The sequence below is a fragment of the Leopardus geoffroyi genome, chromosome C1 (assembly GCF_018350155.1).
Source record: "Leopardus geoffroyi isolate Oge1 chromosome C1, O.geoffroyi_Oge1_pat1.0, whole genome shotgun sequence".
Lineage (NCBI taxonomy): Eukaryota > Metazoa > Chordata > Mammalia > Carnivora > Felidae > Leopardus > Leopardus geoffroyi.
In genome coordinates this window covers 76,355,909-76,373,038 of record NC_059328.1, presented here as the reverse complement: position 1 = coordinate 76,373,038, position 17,130 = coordinate 76,355,909, and the positions used below count along the sequence as shown (strand labels likewise).

At 39.9% G+C, this 17,130-nt stretch overlaps 1 pseudogene; it reads right to left on the bottom strand.

Moving 5' to 3' along the window:
* Nucleotides 1–15,866: 15,866 nt before the first annotated feature.
* On the bottom strand, nt 15,867–16,397 carry LOC123596819 (annotated as a pseudogene).
* Nucleotides 16,398–17,130: the final 733 nt, after the last annotated feature.

Sequence of the window (17,130 nt, the reverse complement as noted above, 5' to 3'; positions counted from 1 at the left end):
GCTTCTGTGTTAATAGAAATGGGAACGATCGTATTTAGCAGATGCTTGTTCAATTTCTTCATGGCACTTCCCCAGCACAGACTTCTGAACCATTAGGTACAGTAGCCACAGTGCCCAGGACCCATGATGCTTTTAGGGGCTCACCAAAATGGTTTAACTTCTTTTAAGACCAGAAGATAATTAATATAATCTAGCCTGGATTGCATTCATCTTTATATCAAGAGGTCATAAAATATAAATGTTAATATATGTATGAAGAAAGAGGTCTACAAAGGCTTCAGTGTTGAGAGCCCACAAAAGTCATAATGTAGCCTTGTCCCCACCCCCTTTTGGAGATCTTCCTCTCCCCCACATTATCTGCCTGTTTACAGCAATGCATCCTCAGCAACCACCTTTGACTCTGCTCCTGTAGTTTGATTATACCAAGACCTACACTTGGCCAAGGTGGGCCTGTCAGAGGTGCCTCCACTCAGTGCTCATCCTAGCCATGGTAAACTGGATGGATAAGGGGAGAATATCTGGGGCTGGGCCTCCTGCCTCTGGCCGAGCTAGTCAGTTTCTTCCTTATGAATTTAGATTTGATTCTGAAATCCAGCCAGTCTGACTACTCTTTCTCTGAGCGAAGATGAAAATTTGGGAGCTGCTGTTTCCCAGTATATGGACTTTAAGCAGAGAAAGCCAATCTGAAGGAGAATATGCCCCCCCCCCCACCAAGGAACAGAGGACTAAGATAGTAGGTCCCAGACATATTCTATTCTCAGGCTGGATGCTGTTTCTATGGCTGCTGGCACCCTCTCTCTTGGATTCTCTGAGACCTCAGCAGGGCTGAATAGGATAGTGGTTTAGGATCTAGGGTAACGAACTAGGCTGCCAACATTCAAAGCCCAGTTACTACCCTCCAGCTCCATGACCCCAAACTAGTATTTAAATTCCCTGTGACTCAATTTCCTCTATCATAATAGGTATGTGTTGTGAGAATTAAGAGAAGTAATCTATTAAAAGTGCTTAGAATACAGAAAAAAATACAAGTCCAGAAACAGACCTATAAATATGTTGTCAATTGGTTGTTTACAATGGTGCAAAGCAATTCAGTGGAGAAAGACAGGTCTTTATGACAAAGGATGCTGGAATAATTGGAAATCTAGAAATCAAAATAAAAAATATAATAAATCAGGGGCACCTGGGTGGCTCAGTCAGTTAAGCGTCCAATTTCAGCTCAGGTCATGATCTCACGGTTTGTGGGTTCGAGCCCTGAATCGGGCTCTGTGCTGACAGCTCAACCTGGAGCCTGCTTCAGATTCTGTGTCTCCTTCTCCCTCTACCCCTCCCTCCATTCATGCTCTCTTTCAAAAATAAAATAAACATTAAATAAAATTATATAGAACAAATCAAAAAATGTATCAAAAACTCAAAAATATATCATAAATTGACCCTCAATCAATACTTTGCAACATACACAAAAATTAACTTGAAATGCATCGTAAACCTAAATGTACACCCCAAAACTATAAAAGTTCAAGAAGAAACATAGGAGAAAATCTCTATGACTTTGAGTTAGGTAAAGATTTATTAGATATGACATCAAAACTGCAATCCATGAAAAAATTAATTGGACTCCATCAAAATTTTAAATTTGTTTTTTGTTTTTGTTTTTGGTAAGACAACGTTAAATATACAAAGAACTCTCAAAACTAAAATAATAACACAAAGAACCCAAGAAAAAGTCCGGCAAAGATGTGAACAGAAACATCACCAAAAGCAGAGATACGTGTGGCAAATAAGCCCAGGAAAAGGTGCTCAGCATCTTGACTCATTCGGGAAATGCAAATCAAGGCCACGGAGAGGTAGCACTGACCCACCCTTAGCACTGCTAGGATGAACACTGAGAATACCCACAGCTGGTGAGGAGGGGAGCTACTGGAACTCACTGCTGATGGGAATGTAAACCATACAGGCCTTACAGACAACAGCTTGGCTACTGCTTCTAAAATCAAATATACACTTAACTATGACTCAACCGTCCCAGGATTAGATATTTTTACTCAAGAGACATGAAAACATGTATGCACTCAAAAGCTATACATGGATATTTATAGCAGTTTTATTCATAATCATCAAAAACTGGAAACAACCCCAATATCTTTCAACCGGTGAATGCATAAGCAAACTGTGGCACATTCATACGACAGAATACTTCTCAGCAATAAAAAGAAACCAACAACTGATGCAGATACAGGCATGAATGAATCTGAAGGAAAAAGCCACATTCAAAAGGCTATGTAGGATATGAGCCATTGATATTGTGGCTGGGAAAAGGCAAAACTACAGGACAGAAATAGATTAGTAGTTGCCAATGACTAGGGACAGCAAGAAGGTTTGCTACAATGGGGCATGAGGGAACTTTCTGGGGTGACAGAAATGTTCTATATCTTGACTGTAATGGGGGTGACATGACTGTATGAGTTTATACACTACAGTGAATGTTAATGTATATAAGTGACAGTTCAATAAACCCGATTTTTACATTTTTAGGGGAAAAAAGTAACATCATTGACTTAAGTTGGTCCCAGTGGGTTTCTGTTACTTGTATTCAAGAATCCTAAATGACACAAACACACAGCTCATAGTGTTGTGACTATTTAATGGCACAATGCAGTTTCATCTTAAGATGGGGTTAAATTCTAACATTAACCCGTAAGGCTAACTTTACCTTTAAAAGCCCATTAACTCCCCCATAGAAGACAGTGTACATTTTTTATGTACACAAACTGGTACAAGAATGCATATATATGCCAAGTCTGAGAACCGTGAGCTATTACAAAAGGAAACGTAGATGCAGGTGACTAGACTATTAGCGGCATGGTGTTTCCAGTCAAATTATCTTGGTTCAAATCTCAATTCCACCACTTTCTAGCCCTGGACAAGTTACTTAACCTTGCTATACTTCAGGTTTTTCACGTGTACAATGGTGATAACAGCACCTAACTCAGAGGGTTTTAGTGTAAGTTAGTTAAACATATGGAAAGCCCTCAGTCAGGCACAATGGAAAGGCTGTATTTGTGTTAGCTGTCAGTGGGTCAGATAGGCCTACAACACAATCCCTTCCATCAATGATTATCTAGTAAGCTCCTACTGTGTACAGTATCTATTAAGCATGCTGTGTGACGTGTTGCCTCAGGCTGCCCACCCAGAAAACTGACCCTCTCTGTTTAGCATGTGAATTGAGTTTGATCTAGACTCATTTTGAGAAGGCTATACCCATCCACAGGGGCTTCACCAAGCGTTTTAATACCTAATATTCAAATAAAACCATCCATTTGCCTCCACCAGCACTCTTAAAGCCTGCATGTTTCAACTAGTTGGGAGGATAATCTGGTGACCAGGAAAAAAAAAAGTCTATGACAAAGCAGCAGTTATTTGGGGAGCCCAGGCCTCACAAAGGGACCACTCTAAGTCCACCGCTACAACTCCTCCTCGCCTCTCCAAAGTTCTTCGTTTCTGTTCTACTTTGTTTCCGTTCTACTGGCCTGGTTTCCCTTCAGTGTAGGTTCTTTAATCTCAGCTCCTTACCTCTTACCTTTTACTTAGGTGTCCACTCAACAAAGCATCCTGCTTGTTAAGACACCTTGAACCTTTGATTTTGCTTCCTGTACCTAAGCTTTTTCTTATGTCTAAATGGCTTAATAGCACCTGTTCTCCGTTTCCCAAAAAAGATGAAATTAGCTAATCAATGTGACAATGCCTTGTCACTCATAGATGAAGAGGAAGAATCACTTTTCATTTTGTTATAGGATGACCTTCCTTTATACAATTGTTTTTCTCAAATGTTTCTTGTGAATCAAATCCACATTTAAAAGTCCTAGGGGGGGCGCCTGGGTGGCGCAGTCGGTTAAGCGTCCGACTTCAGCCAGGTCACGATCTCGCGGTCCGTGAGTTCGAGCCCCGCGTCAGGCTCTGGGCTGATGGCTCAGAGCCTGGAGCCTGTTTCCGATTCTGTGTCTCCCTCTCTCTCTGCCCCTCCCCCGTTCATGCTCTCTCTCTGTCCCAAAAATAAATAAACGTTGAAAAAAAAAAATGTAAAAGTCCTAGGGATAGGGTTCCTGGGTGGTTCAGTCGGTTAAGCGGTTAAGCATCAGACTTCGGCTCAGGTCATGATTTCAAAGTTTATGAGTTCAAGCCCCACATCAAGCTCTGAGCCTGACAGCTCAGAGTCTAGAGCTTGCTTCGGATTCTGTGTCCCCCTCTCTCAACCCCTTCCTTGCTCATGCACTCTCTCTCTCTCTCTCTAAAATAAATAGACATTTTTTAAAATAATTTTTTAAAAAGTCCTTTGGGTGCTCACAGCATGGTAGAGAATTTGTCAAAAAGCCAAATTTGTGGCACAAAAACAGACACATAGACCAATGGAATAGAATAGAAACCCCAGAACTAGACCCACAAACGTATGGCCAACTCATCTTTGACAAAGCAGGAAAGAACATCCGATGGAAAAAAGACAGCCTCTTTAACAAATGGTGCTGGGAGAACTGGACAGCAACATGCAGAAGGTTGAAACTAGACCACTTTCTCACACCATTCACAAAAATAAACTCAAAATGGATAAAGGACCTGAATGTGAGACAGGAAACCATCAAAACCTTAGAGGAGAAAGCAGGAAAAGACCTCTCTGACCTCAGCCGTAGCAATCTCTTACTCGACACATCCCCAAAGGCAAGGGAATTAAAAGCAAAAGTGAATTACTGGGACCTTATGAAGATAAAAAGCTTCTGCACAGCAAAGGAAACAACCAACAAAACTAAAAGGCAACCAACGGAATGGGAAAAGATATTTGCAAATGACATATCGGACAAAGGGCTAGTATCCAAAATCTATAAAGAGCTCACCAAACTCCACACCCAAAAAACAAATAACCCAGTGAAGAAATGGGCAGAAAACATGAATAGACACTTCTCTAAAGAAGATATCCAGATGGCCAACAGGCACATGAAAAGATGTTCAGCGTCGCTCCTTATCAGGGAAATACAAATCAAAACCACACTCAGGTATCACCTCACGCCAGTCAGAGTAGCCAAAATGAACAAATCAGGAGACTATAGATGCTGGAGAGGATGTGGAGAAACGGGAACCCTCTTGCACTGTTGGTGGGAATGCAAATTGGTGCAGCCGCTCTGGAAAGCAGTGTGGAGGTTCCTCAGAAAATTAAAAATAGACCTACCCTATGACCCAGCAATAGCACTGCTAGGAATTTATCCAAGGGATACAGGAGTACTGATGCATAGGGGCACTTGTACCCCAATGTTCATAGCAGCACTCTCAACAATAGCCAAATTATGGAAAGAGCCTAAATGTCCATCAACTGATGAATGGATAAAGAAATTGTGGTTTATATACACAATGGAATACTACGTGGCAATGAGAAAAAATGAAATATGGCCTTTTGTAGCAACGTGAATGGAACTGGAGAGTGTGATGCTAAGTGAAATAAGCCATACAGAGAAAGACAGATACCATATGGTTTCACTCTTATGTGGATCCTGAGAAACTTGGCAGGAACCCATGGGGGAGGGGGAGGAAAAAAGAAAAAAAGAGGTTAGAGTGGGAGAGAGCCAAAGCATAAGAGACTGTTAAAAACTGAGAACAAACTGAGGGTTGATGGGGGGTGGGAGGGAGGAGAGGGTGGGTGATGAGTATTGAGGAGGGCACCTTTTGGGATGAGCACTGGGTGTTGTATGGAAACCAATTTGACAATAAATTTCATATAATAAAAAAAAAAGCCAAATTTGTTATTTGGCCTAACAAATATGGTAGTCTACCTACTCTATCCACAGGGATACACTCCAAGACCTCCAGTAGATGTCTGAAACCACAGAAAGTACTGAACACAACATATATATTATGTTTTTTTCCTAAGCATGCATAATTATGATAAAGTTTATCTTATAAATTAGGCACAGTAAGAGATTAACAATAACTAAATATAGAACAATTTTAACATGCTGTAATAAAAGTTATGAGATTATTGTCTCTCTCGAAACATTGTACTGTACTCACCCTTCTTCTTAGGATGATGCAAGACAGAAAATTCCTGTGTGAGGAGACGAAGTGAAGGATACAGGCATGTGACCTAACATTAGACAACTACTGACCTGACCATAGGTCATAAGGAAGACCATCTGCTTCCAGACCATCATTGACTATAGGTAACTAAAACTGCAGAAAAGGGATGACTACTATAATCACCACTGATTTTTCTAAGCCTCCATACTGGGTTAATTTAGATGATGATGATGATAACAACAACAAACATCACGAAAGCCATCTTAATTCATTTAACAATTTATGAATTTTTAAGACACTTTCATGCACCTCTCAGCTGATGCTCATAACTACCCCCAGGAGATCAGGTATTATTATCCCCAGTTGCCAGATCAAGAATCTGAAGCCCAGTTAGGTTAATGATTTGCCCAGGTTATGCAGCTAATAGACACGTGCTGAAGGCTCAGATAGTCTCAAAACTCTTACACTGGACCTGTACAAAACAGACCAAGAACCAAAAGAACCAAGAATCATCTGCAGTCTGCAGAAATGCAAATAACTTCCTTTAAGCATTCATGGCGTCAAACCTTAAAATTCTAAAGCCAATGTCTCCAACACATAAAATTCTAAATAAATAGAGGAGACTGCTGACATCTTCAAAGCAGAAAGACAGTAAATGCAGTATCACCATGATAAAAAATGATTAAATGCTAATCATACCAGCTGAAATATCATCAAATTTTGCATTAACAGCCACAATTAAATAGTAGACTTATTAGCAACATTATGTTTAAGTGCATCCGTCCAGAATCTTTGTATTTTTCCACCAAACATAAAAAAGACTTTAAATCAACTTTAAGGGGATGCAAAGAAAAAAGATAAAATAATGTCACCTGTATACACAGTGTGGGAAGGAGCCTCAAAGACCCTAGAGGAAATAGCTGAGGTCTGCAGTTTCCAAATGTCAATTTGGAGGAGACTATTTTATTTTATTTATTTTTTTTTTATTTTTTTTTCAACGTTTATTTATTTTTGGGACAGAGAGAGACAGAGCATGAACGGGGGAGGGGCAGAGAGAGAGGGAGACACAGAATCGGAAACAGGCTCCAGGCTCTGAGCCATCAGCCCAGAGCCCGACGCGGGGCTCGAACTCACGGACCGCGAGATCGTGACCTGGCTGAAGTCGGACGCTTAACCGACTGCGCCACCCAGGCGCCCCGGAGGAGACTATTTTAGACACAGGTAGCCTACTTGCTAATGAGATTCTAGATAAAACTTTTACATAAATTCAACCTTATCTCTCTCCATCCCTCCCAAATATCTCAGAGGACCTGGAATGCAGGCATAATCCTCTACCAGAAGGGGAATATCCTACTATGAGCTGATACAAGCTCCCCTGAAGTCTGAAAGGTGAAGGATGACCATTTCTTTATTGATCAGACCCTTCACTTGTACACAGTTAGCCTTGGATAGATGCCCAGAAGTCTTGGGTGCATAACCAAGAATCTCTTCTCCCTCTGATTTTCCCAGTTTCCACCTTCTCCCAGTATGCCAGTGCTATCCAAGTTTGCACCACTTGGACTGGACCACAGAGATCATGATTCTTGCCTCCATTCTGGGGAGGGAGAAGTTAGAGAGGATCCTTCAGTCAAAAACTCCCTAAGTTCTCCTTGGCTTTGTCTGTGATCTTTCAGCATCTTCTACGTAAAATCACTACGAGGCAAACAACATCTCCTCTTGGCAGCATAGCTGGTTTCTTATAGCCATCTATACTGGCTTACAGTAGGTCATGTATTATTAAACTAAAAGTTCTCTCTCTTACCAGGAGTAAAGTGATAAAATAAAGGGAGACAAGAAAAATTCATCCTCCCACATATGCCTAAAAGCAAGGGTACTCTTCCAAACTAACCTTTTTTCTTTTTTTGTATGATCTAATTCAAATGTTCTACTCCCACCCTGCCTCCATAATAGTCTCTCCCAATGTAAAAGATGATTAAACTAGGCATGTCTTATGATGTTCTTAGTTATAAACAAGTAGATGATTTTTTAAATTGAGGTATGTAAAATTGATTGTGTCCTCATCAACACCCATTTTATGTTTATTTGCCAAATTCCAATGGCTGATATAAACAACTGTGTGGCCAGAAATGATTAGGGCTTTGTTGAGGTCTGTGGTTGAACTGCTTTATGGTTGGATTGTTCTGAACTTCCATTCGCAATGCAAACCCACAGGAGAATGGGTCACCTTCCAGACTATGCCTTTGCAGAGTTATGTGTAACAGACTTCAACTTTTGGAAACCTGTTGACATCTATTTGAAAAATTCCAGTTCAAAGGATTCTGCAAATTAAATGTACCCAAATATGATGTCTTTCTTTAAAGCTCTGGAAGGAAAGGGAGCATAATATGTGGATGGGCAACCGTTAAGGTTTCTGCATTCATATATGGTCTGCAAGAATGGATTCATCTGTTCATTCATTCATTCATTCAATTATTTGTTGACTGTCAATTATTTGTTGAGGGTGCAAAGTCCTGGGGATACATTAGTGAATAGAACAAGACAGACTGCATACTTGCTCTTAAATTGTTCCTGCTCTAGTGGGGAGAGAGCTGAAAGTGATAAACTAATTACAAATATTGCTAAGATGTAAAAAAGAAAAAAGGGTACCTGGGTGGCTCAGTCGGTTAAGCGTCTGACTCTTGGTTTTGGCTCAGGTCATGATCTCATGGTTTTGTGAGTTCGAACCCCACATCGGGTTCTGCGCTGGCAGCATGAAGCCTGTTTGGGATTCTCTGTCCCTGTCTCTGTCTCTGTCTCTCTCTCTCTGCCCCCCCTCACTTGCACTGTCTCTGTCTCTCTCAAAATAAATAAACTTTAAAAAAAGATGTAAGAAAGAAAGAAATAGGAGACAGAGGTAGAGAATAAAATGGATGCAATACACCTACTCTCAATGAGAAAGGAAAGCTTTCTGATCAGATGACATTTGAGCCCTAAAAAATGAGAGGCTATCATGCATGTAGGACTAGGGAAAGAACATTTTCAGGAGAAGGAAACAGCCCAAAATCTGTGAGAAAGGAAAGGGCATGGTGTATTCATGGCACTAAAAGGAAACCTTGTGTGGCTGGAGTGAGCTAAGAGAGGTAGGCATGGGCTAGATTATGCAAGATGTTGAAGGTCATGATAAGGAATTTATATTTTATTCTGAGGCAAACTGGAAGCTGCTGGAGATTTAAACAGAAAAGTGACATGACCTCGTCTACGTTTTATATGGTACTGGCTACTATGCAGACAATGGGCTGGAGGATGAAATGCATGGCTATGGAGAAACAGGAGACAGTTTTAACAGTCCAAATGGGAGCTTAGGAGAGCATGGCATAAGTACAGAAGTGAGATGGAGAGAAGACAGACTCAACACATCTTTTTGGGTAAAACCAAAAGAACTTGCTGGTAAGTTCAATGTGGAAAATGAGCACAAAAGAAGAATCAGGGATAATCACAAATTTCTGGCTGGGTGGGTGGTGGCGCCATTCATTAAGATGATGAAAACTGGCCCTGGTTTCTTCTGTTCTAGTGCAAGACCTGCCTGTGATACACATGTGGGGCCCTAAAAGGTTATTTCATTTTCTTTCTAATAGATCTTCCCGTGAGGAGAGCTTTCTGCACTCTTTTGTACTACTAGGGAGCTACACACACACACACACACACACACACACAGTTAGCCAACACAGTCCAAAGGAGGCCTGAGACCTGTTTCAGCTCCTACCATCAGGTTTCCCAGCCCCAATTAACGTGCAGAATGTTAGCAGGTAAGACCAACTGTAGCTTAGTGATGCTCAAGGGAATAAGAAAATCACATGGTAACATAAAGTCACCATTTTTCCTGGGAATTAAGACTTGAGTATCAAACCTTTGGCATGAATTGCATTATTGGATGGACTGAGTATTCACACATATGCATCCACTGGCCACTGGTATCAAGTTCTTTAAAGAAAACCCAAATCAAAGATAGGAAGTTGTTTATTGGACAGAGGAAATGGACGTTCTTGGGAAAGGGCACTGAGAGATGAATTTAGGGTCTGCCCTCTGATAGATGGGCTTCTTCAACAAAATGTGTTGTCAGAGAGACTCTTCCAGCCAGTTCAACTCAAAGCCAGTAGCTTGAAGACCACAGTTTAAAGACATTCTCACCTTTGTGGAGCCTGAGCACCACTTGAAGGTCATCAGTTCAAGGGGGTTTATGAAGCTGAAGTCTAATCAATTAAAATAGCTTTGGGGACATTTATTCCATAGAATTCTAGATATCTTTCTGTCTGTGTGGCTCTTGATGCGAACACAACTGGCATGGAATCATTGGCCATGTGTCCTTCCTTCACCAGCTTACACCATCAGTATTTCTGTGCCATGAAAAATGTGCTTATGAGAATTGGTAAGGGAAATCTTGAAAAGATAAAGACATTGCAAAAGAATAATCAGTACCTAAATAAGGAGTGAAAGGGATGGCAGAATTCATCCCACTGCTCTGGATCCAATTCCCAGCTTCCCTGTTACTAATAGAATATACCATCAAGGTAAGACTTTTAGGAAAAATGGGAAGCACTTCAGTAAGAGATAGCTAAAAGGGGAACCAGGCTTTGCTTCACCATTTCCTAATAGTTGTATCCTTATGTTTTGAATTTTTTTTCTGATTTTGTTTGTTTAATGAGACTTATCTCTGCATTGATTTTATAGTCCCTCATCATTTCTTTCATTTATTTTTAATGTTTATTTTTGAGAGAGAGAGTACAAGTGGTAAAGGTGCAGAGAAAGGGGACAGAGGATCCGAAATGTGCCATGTGCTGATAGCAGAGAGCCTGATGCAGGGCTTAAAATCACAAACTGTGAGATCATGACCTGAGCCGAAGTCAAGAGACAGACGCTTAACCAACTGAGCCACCCAAGCGCTCCTTTCATTTTTTACTGAGCTCTACCAATTTGGTTTTTTTTTTCTTTTTTCTCTATGGTCTTATCTCCTTTTCGATCATTTTGCTCATGTGTGTGCTTCCTCCTCCCCAAGAGATGATGCTGCCTACAGTATCTTTAAGATTCTTTGTCAAATTCGTAAGAACAATTCCTCTTCTGATTTATGTAAGTTATCTGACTTTTGATTACTCTTTCTTCCTCTATTCTTATGTATATTGTCTAATGTGTTCCTTTCTCAAGATTATTCACCTTTATTGGGGCAGTTCTATCTGAGGCCACCATTTGCTTGAAGACTCAGCCCAGAAATTTAAATGTAGTATATTATCTCAAAAACCTTCTCACCAAATTCATCCTCCATCCTGAATGCACATTTCTCCTCCTTTCTCTTCAGTTAGGATGTGGATTTGTGTTGCAACCTGGCGAGCACAGCCTCCCCTCCAACCTCCCCATTGCACACCCCATTAGCTAGGAGGCTAGGGCATACCTGTGGACCCTCCACAGGGGTCCCCATCAGCTCCAACCCTCCCACTTTTCTCCAGTTGACACCTGGGTCTGCCGAAGGACATGCCCACTTCTCTTCTGGCCGCATTTCTCTAGATCCCAGGAAACTGAATGAAGGATCCTTTGGACCTGAAGACTGTAACATGCACTTCCAGAGAAATCTGACTCTGCTAAAATCTGAGGAGATTTCTGGGTTCTCAGTCTCCAGCCTTAGTTTTAGTCTCAATTTCTCAGCACTGGCCAGATTTTGTTCATAGTGAAGTTTCTGTATTTCATCAAAGACAGAGTTTTCTTCTTTTTTTCCATTTTTTCAAGAAAAGTTTTTTTTCAAAACCTTTTTCAAGGTCTCAAGGAGGACTGAAGACTGAAATGCTTTTACTTTGACTTCTTTGACTGAAGGCCCTGTTGTTCACTCCTTGACCCACGGCAAGTTTGCCTCTACTTCAAGTTGCTCAAACTGCTTTCTCAGAGATAATTACTGACTTCCTAATTGCTAAATTAAGTCTTTTTTTCCTGTTATCAGAATTTCTTTATTATTAAAATATATATAATTAACACACAGGTTACATTGGTTTCAACTGTACAATATGATTCAACAATTCTATATATTACTCAGTGCTCTTTATAAGTGTGCTTTTTTTTTATCTTTTTTACATTTATTTTTGAGAGACAGAGAGACAGACCACAAGTGGGGAGGGGCAGAGAGAGGAAAAGACAGAATCCGAAGGAGGCTCCAGGCTCAGCTGTCAGCACAGAGCCTGACGCGAGGCTCAAACTCACAAACCATGAGATCATGACCTGAGCTGAAGTCGGATGCTCAACCAACTGAGCCACCCAGGCGCCCCCGTAAGTGTGCCTTTTTTAATGTTTACGTATTTATTTTGAGAGAGCGCACAAGAGTACATGAGCAGGGGAGGGATAGAGAGAGAATCCCAAGCAGGCTCTGCAAGGTCACGAAGGGCTCACTCTCACAAACCACGAGATTATGACCTGAGCCAAAACCAAGAGTTGGTCACTCAACTGACTGAGCCACCCAGGCACCCCCATAAGTGTGCTTTAATTCCCCTTAATCTATTTCATCCATCCCCCAACACCTCCCTTCTACTAATCATCTTCTTTATTCACCTATTGATGGACACTTGGGCTGCTTCTTTAATTTAGCTATCGTAAATAATGCTGCAATAAACATAGGGATGCATGTATCTTTTAAAAATTTTATTTTTTCTGTTATGCCTAATGCCCATTCTCTTGCTGTCTTTCAATTTTCCTTCAATTATAGCTATTCTCCTGGGATTTCTGTTTAAATGATCTCCCTGGTCCACTCCTCATTCCCCAGGCTTTAACTGCCCACTGTGTGCTTTACTTCCAAATGTCTCTCATCTATCCCAATCCCCTCTTGAAATTTATACCCAATTTCCAAAGCCAGTTTGACACCTACACCTCCACATGCACATGCATCTCCATGTATGTTCTAAACTACTATTTTCTAATCTAGTGATGCTCAGAATGTTAGTGTTATTTGTCTTAAAGAGTCACACATTAGTTTCCTAGGGTTGCAATAAATTACCACAAACAGGACTACTTAAAATAATCAGTTATTTCACAGTTCTGGAGGCTAGAAGTCCAAAATTAAGATGTTGGCAAGACCATGCTCCCTCTGAAGGCTTAGGAAAGAATCTTTCGTTGCCTGTTCCTAGCTTCTAGTTGTTGCCAGTGATTCTTAGCATCTCTAAGCTTGTAGCTGTGTCACTCCAACCTCTGCCTCTATCATCACACAACTTTCTTCTCTAGGTATGTCTTTTTTTAAGCCTCCCTCTTCTTTCTCTTATAAAGACACCATTCATTGGATTTAGCACCCACCCTCACATAGCAATACCTCATCTTAACTTGATTACATCTGCAAAAGTTTATTTCCAAATAAGGTCACATTCACAGGTACTGGGGGTCAGAACTTAAACATTTCTTTTGGAGGAACACAATTATCCCACTACCTCATGATAAAATACATTTCAAAAATATTGACTTAAGCAAAATCAGACAGATTCCATCACTATAGAATTCCTCAGAGCTTTAATAAGCTAATATGAATTGTAGGGGTTTGGTTTTGTTACCATTATATTAGATTCAGGTGTGCAATATGACTCAGTATTGGTATACACTGCAAAATTATCACAATTAAGTCAACAGCCCTCCCCATACATAGTTACAGACTTTTTTCCTTGTGTTGAGAACTTTTAAGGTTTACTTTCTTAGGACCTTTCAAATATGCAATACGGTATTATCAACTATAGTCACCATGCTGTACATTACATCCTCAGGACTTGTTTATTTTATAAGCTTATTTATTTATTTTGAGAGAGAGACAGACAGAGGGAGCACAAGAGAAAATCCCAAGTAGGCTCTACACTGACAGTGTGGAGCCTGATGAGGGCTCAAATTCACGAACCGCGAGATCATGACCTGAGCCAAAGTTGGATGCTTAACCAACTGAGCCACCCATGCACCCCTGGATTTACTTATAACCGAAAGTTTGTACCTTTTCACTTCCTTCACCCATCTTGCCTATCAGACACCCCCACCTTTGGCCACCACCAATTTGTTCCCTATTTCTATGAGCTTGGATTTTTGTTTGTTTCTGGCAGTTTTTTAGATTTTACAGATTCTTTAGATAAGTCTTTCTCTGTCTGACTTATTTAGCATAATGCCCTCAAGTTCCATCTGTCACAAATTGCATAATTTCATTCTTTTTTATGGTTGAATAATATTCAATTGTCTATATATGCCACCTTTTCTTTTCCCTTCTTCCATCAATGAACACTTAAGTTGTCTCCATGTTTTGGCTGTTGTAAATCATGCTTCAATGCACACAGGGGTGCAGCTATCTTTCTGAGTGTTTTTGTTTTCTTCAGATAAATAGCCAGAAGTAAAACTGCTGGATCATAAGATAGTTCTATTTTTAATTTTTTGAGGAACGTCATACTGTTTTCCGTAGTAGCTACATCAATATACATTCCCCCCAACAGTGCACAGGATTTCCTTTTCTCTACATTCTCACCAACACTTATTTCTTGTCTTTTTGATAACAGCAATTCTAATAGGTAATATCTCATTGAGGTGATATCTCATTGTGGCTTTAATTTGCATCTCCCTGGTGATTAGTGATATTGAGCATATTTTCATGTATCCAATGGCCATCAATATGTGCTCTTTAGAAAAATGTCTATCCAGATTCTTTGCCCATTTTTGAATCAGACTTCTTTTTTGCTATTAGGTTTAGGTATTTTGGGATATTTTTATCAAAAATTGATATGCAAACACTTTCTCCCACTCACTAGATGCCTTCCATTTAGTTGATGGTTTCCTTAGCTGTGCAGAAGCTTTTTAGTTTGAAGTAATCCCACCTGCTAATTTTTGCTATCGATGCCCTTATTTTTGTGTCAAATTCAAAAAATCTTGCCAAACCCATGTCAAGATTACCACTTACGTTTTCTTCTAGGAGTTTTATGGTTTCAGGTCTTACATTCAAGTTTTGTATCCATTTTGAATTAACTTTTGTGTAGGGGGTAAGATAGTGGTCCACTTTCATTCTTTTGCATGTGGCTGTCCAGTTTTCTCCTCACTACTTATTTAAGACACTGCCTTTCCCCATTGTATATTCTTGCCTCCTTTGTCATAAATTAATTGAACATATAAGTATGGGTTTATTTCTGGGTTTTCACGTCTGTTTCATTGATCCATATATCTGTTCTTAGGCCAATACCATACTGTTTTGATTACTGTAACTGTCCAACTGTAGTTTACAATCAGGGAGCATGATGCTTCCAGCTTTGTTCTTCTTTCTCAGGATTGCTTTGGTTATCTGGAGTCCTTTAATGTTCCATATAAATTTTAGAATTGTTTGTTCTATTTCTGTGAAAAATGCCACTCAAATTTTGATAGAGATTGCACTGAATCTGTAGATTGCTTTGGGTAGTGTGGACATTTTAACAATACTAATTCTTCAAATTCATGAGCACAGAATATCTTTCCATTTATTTATCTTCTTCAATTTCTTTCATTAGTGCCTAATAGTCTAATAGTGTCTAATAGGTCTTTCAGCTCACTGGTTAAATTATCTCTATTTCAGGGTTTGTTTGTTTTTTTTTTTTTTTTAGATATTTGAAATACAACTTTATTCTAATTCTAAATTAAAAGAAATGGAAAGGACAGTGACAAATGAGATTTCACCACTGGATACTGTGATGTGACTACAGCAGTCTTATATTTGAAACTCAGAAAGGAAACAATTGTGTTCCAAAACAGCTAAATATGCAGGTTCAAAAAATGAGGGTATACACTGTCACATTCACTCCGAAGCCCATTCTTCTCCTTCAGCAACCCATAGATGAAGCACATGTTCCACTTGTTAGTTTTCTAACAAGCCACAGGAAGGGCTGGTCAAAATTGTAGTTACTTTTGGCAGAAATGTCATAGTGTTGAAGGTTGGTCTTATGGTGGAAGATTTTGCCGTACCTTTCCTGTCCTTGATGTCCACTTTGTTGCCACACAGCACGATGGGGATGTTTTCACATATTTGTACCAGATCTCTATGGCAGTCAGGCATGTTCTTGTAAGAAACCCTTGATGTTACATCAAACATTATAACGGTACACTGGGCTTGGATGTAATAGTCATCTCTCTAGCCCACCAAATTTCCCCTGACCAGCCCTACTCCATATATTGAACTTAATAGGTCCTCTCTTGTCATGGAACACAAAGGGATGGATCTCAACACCCAATATGGCTGCTTATTTCTCAAACTCACCAGTCAGATGACATTTCATGAACATAGTTTTTCCAGTACCACCATCGCCAACCAATACAAGTTTGAACCGGACTTAAGGTTCTCCTTGGACAAGCATCATGCTATTGCTCCCAGAAGTGTCTCTGGCCCATCTGACCGAGCAGTTTTTCATTATCCTTGATGTAATTATACCTGGGATTGTTTCCTTAATTTTTCTTTCTGATGGTTCATTGTTAGTATGCAGAAATGCAAGCAATTTCTTTATATTGGTTTTGTGTCCTGCAACTTTACCAAATTCATTTATCAGTTTTCACAGTTTTGGGGTGGAGTCTTTAGGGTTTTCTGTATACAGTATCATGTTATCTGCAAATGGTGAGTTTTACTACTTCTTTCCAGTTTAGATGTCTTTTTCTTTTTCTTGCCTAACTTCTCTGGCCAGGACTTCCAATACCATATTAAATAAAAGTGGCAAAAGTGGGCATTCTTGTCCTGATTCTGATCTTTGAGGAAAAGCTTTCAGCTTTTCCCCATTGAGTATGATGTTAGCTGTGGGCTTGTCATCAATGGCCTTCATTATGTTGAGGTACATCTCCTCAATACCTGCTTTGTTGAGAGTTTTTATCATAAGTTGCTATTTGTCAAATGCCTTTTCTGCATCTATTCAAATGGTTATATGATTCTTATCTTCATTTTGTTAATGTGGTGTATCATATTGATTTGCAGGTGTCGAACCACTTTTGAATCCCTAGGATATATCCTACTTCATCATTGTGTTTGATCCTTTTAATGTATTGTTGAATTTGGTTTGCTATTATTTTGTTGAGGATTTCTGCATCTATGTTCTTCAGGGA